The sequence below is a fragment of the Melanotaenia boesemani genome, chromosome 22, assembly GCF_017639745.1.
Source record: "Melanotaenia boesemani isolate fMelBoe1 chromosome 22, fMelBoe1.pri, whole genome shotgun sequence".
NCBI lineage: Eukaryota > Metazoa > Chordata > Actinopteri > Atheriniformes > Melanotaeniidae > Melanotaenia > Melanotaenia boesemani.
Genome location: NC_055703.1, coordinates 17070561 through 17074313, shown reverse-complemented (window position 1 = coordinate 17074313; position 3753 = coordinate 17070561).

The window sequence follows — 3753 nt, the reverse complement described above, 5'->3', positions numbered from 1 at the left end:
AACCACACTTGTCTGTGAAAAGCACATTGGTACATGCTGTTGCCAGAGTACATACCATAATGACTCATAGGAAATGTTAAATGCGAATCAGACCTCACACACGGTCTGAAAGGAAAGTCAGTGGCAATCACTGTCAGTGTTTAATGGTAAGAAAATACCCTGCTGTCCTTCAGTTAATGATGTCTGAAGCTATCCCTGCTTTTCCACCTCTGTTTCTTCATCATGAAGGCTTTTTTGGGCATTCATGTCATCAAAGGATTTTAGCTGATGACAGAATTGGGATATGGAGAAGGGCTTCTCTTGGCCTGACCTGATTACCTGGAAATTAGTTTGTTTAAATATATCCTTATTTTACTGCTCCAGATTATGTGTGTGTGCATGTGTGTGCAAAACATGTAAAACAACCAGGCATGTGTTTACTTTTTAAAAGCAGGTGAGATCAACAAGAACTGAGTTTAAAGACTTCCACAGCATTTTCTTGGCTTTTTTTTAAGCTTTCATTTGTATGGTAAAACTCGATCACCATATCATGTCTGCCTTTCATTTCTTGTCCTCCTGATTTTCTTGTGAAAGGAAATGAAACACTGAGGATTATATTTCACATTTTCTGTTATGACACAATCCCTTTAAACAGCGATAACAAAAATGTAGCCACAGATGGTTTCAAAGGAAAAAAAAAAAAAAAAGGATTTTTGACTCTCGCACAATGACCTCGCATTTCCCTCCTGCAGCGTTTTCTCAGGTTAAAGTGTCACTTTTCCTTGTGCCAACAGTATGAAATAATTGCAAGACACAGCAGACTGAGTTCATAACTTACTTTTACAATGAGGTCAGAGTAGCAAATAAAAAAGGGGGTCTGCTCCTTCTCCAGCTCTAATTAAAAGTACTGTGAGCTGAGAGCAAAACAACTTAGTCTCTGTCACTGCAGGCTGAAAATTATGTCATCTTAAGTTTGGTAAATATTATGTTTCTGAGCAGCTGAAAATTCCCACATCTTTTATTCTCATTTTCAGCCCCCTCTTTTCTTTTTTGTTCTTTTGAAACAAAAGCTTGTTAAAAAGGACAGAGTGAGTTCTCTGTCTGCTGTTTGTGACTCCTGTTTGTATTGTCTGGTCCATTTATATTTCCATTTATACTACTGAGGATACATGAAACAGGCCTTGATTCTGTCCTCACTCCAACCAGCATGGCTTTTCCTCCTAACATGCAACGTTAGCTTCCTTTTCCATTGTGTGAAGTATTTGCTGAAACAAAAAGAGCATCAGAAAGCGACTCATTCAGTTTCATAGCAGGTGAAAACAGCATTATTTTCCCGTACCAGTCTTTAAAAATGTGACTCTTTAAATTATAGTTAAGTTCTTTTGCAGACATTTAATGTCACCATTGCAATACAAGCTTGGGAATGCCTCCCCAAGGTGGCACAAGACACAAGTGTCTTCCTTCTGCTGGTCTCAAGCCGGCATAAATGCAGTGGATTGTGTTCAGAAGGGTTTTTGACATACATCCAGTGCCAAACCAAATATCTGAATCAGTTGGATGTCTTTTATACCAGATCAGTCAAGGCCTGGGTAAACAACAGTCACCATCTGTGCTGTTAACCTTTAGGGTGCTGGTGGAAATTGGGCCTCTATTAGCTGAAGAAGAAGAGGAAGGCGTGTCCAAAGGCAGAGAAAGTAGGAATTTTAAATGTTGAATGTAGAGATAGTTGACATGATACAGAGGAAAAAGGTGGATGTATTGTGTGGTCATGACAAAGTCAAGTTGAGTTAGATGGTTAAACCCTGTACGGGGAGCAATAGTGAATATGTCAGTAGAAGGATGCTGAGGTTGATACTACTTGGCAGGAGGTCCAAAGGAAGACCGAAGATGAGATTTATAGATGTAGTAAAAGAGGACATGATGTTAGTTGTTGTAATAGAAACGGATGTAGAGGGCACATTTAGATGGGAGCAGATGATTTGCCATGGCAACCCCTGAAGGGAACAGCCAAAAAGTAAAGGAAGAAGATTACAAGCTGTGGCTGATTTTTATCTGTCATTTGTTGTTGGTTAACTGTGTTGGAACGTGTCTCCAATTGGCCTGTGGAGACAAAGGTCTTGTAGCAAAATTAAAGAAAATGAAAAGAAAATAATTTAGTTAATTCAAGTATCTTAATATGTATATTTTGACATTGATATTTCAATAACACCTGTTAATTAGGTTTACTATTTTGAAAACAAGAGCTGTCCACTGCAACTCTTGAATCAGTGATTATTTTCAAAGCAGCTCTAATCAGTTTTTCTTTTCTTTTTATTTCTTTGTAAACACTTTTACCATCAAATTTTAACTGAAGAACACTGATTCAGTCTGGCATTAAAATTTTTTATAATGACATCATTTCACCACACCATACTTTTAGTTTTTTAAAACAAGATGTGAAATTGTTATTATTTTTAATGTGTTTTTTTATAGCTTTGTCCATCTCGTGTTATTTTCAAATTTCTTTTATTATTCTTTTATAGCAAACAACAGGGACTAAGAACAAAATCAGTAAATCTGAATGGCTTTGTAAGTATTTGGAGAGCTAATAAATTCAGAACAAAGCCACTTTTCTGTAGCTATAACAACACAGAAAAGAGGAAATTACAGGATGTGCTCAAATGTTGAATGAGTTTCTGAGTGGATTGGGAGGCTTTTAAAGCAGCACTACTGAACTTTCAGATTTTTGTACTTTTGGGCCACCTGAGGAACGCTAATTTGCCATTCATTGCATCCCATCTCTTCTCCGAGCTCTCTCCAGCCAGTAACAGTCAGTTTGATATCCAGCATGTCGATATGCAGTTGCTAACATGCAACACAATGCCATTAAGCAAAGCACAGCTGTCACATAATGCCCCTGGCTGGGGAAAAAAAAAAAAGAAAAAAAAGTGAAGTGAAGTGTAGTTTTTCAGCCTAGAGACACTGCAGGGCAATGACAGCTCCATAGTCCATAATGGAAGCATCAAAATGAATCAGAAAGACTTTTAAGATCAGAAATATATGTATTGCTTAAAAATGGGGGAAAATGCAGCATGCAGATCAGTGGTTATTGCACTTTTTATCATGAATAAACTTAATTCAACTAAAGCTTGTTACATTTTAAACATGTGATACCCAAAGGCATTATATTTAAGCAAAGATAGTGTCAGCAGGCTCTTGTTTTATCAACAACAACAAAAGGTTTGATAAACTTTCCAGTCTTACACTGCAGGCAGAAAACATAAGGACATGCTGCTGTGGAGTGAACCAAGTGGAGCATTTACTAGTGAGATGCTGAGTCAGTGGAGTTTGCAAAAAGTTAAATTTCACAAGATGTAAAATTTTTGGTGTGTAACTCTGGAACTCAGAGTAGTCTATCTCTAAAAATTCACCATTGGGCTTGTGGTGCAGCAATTACATGGTAAGACAGCATCATACAGCAAGTTCATGCCAGTTACTTCATTCCATAGTGCAGATAAATCTTCAATCACTTACGTAAATACATATAAACATATAAAAATACTTTTAAAATACATTTTTTCTTTTATGCTGACTGAATACAAGCCTCAAGGTATTGGTGGCACGGATCTGTTGCTGCAGGGTTTTATGAAAAGTGGTGACTTAAAGGATACAAAAAAGGAACATAGTTGAATTTCATTTTATTTTTATGAACCTTTCTTCATCTTTGTGCTTTTTTTCTCTTTAAACTTAAACTGGCTCTTGTGATGATTTAAGCTTTCTAGAATGAAGTCTTAA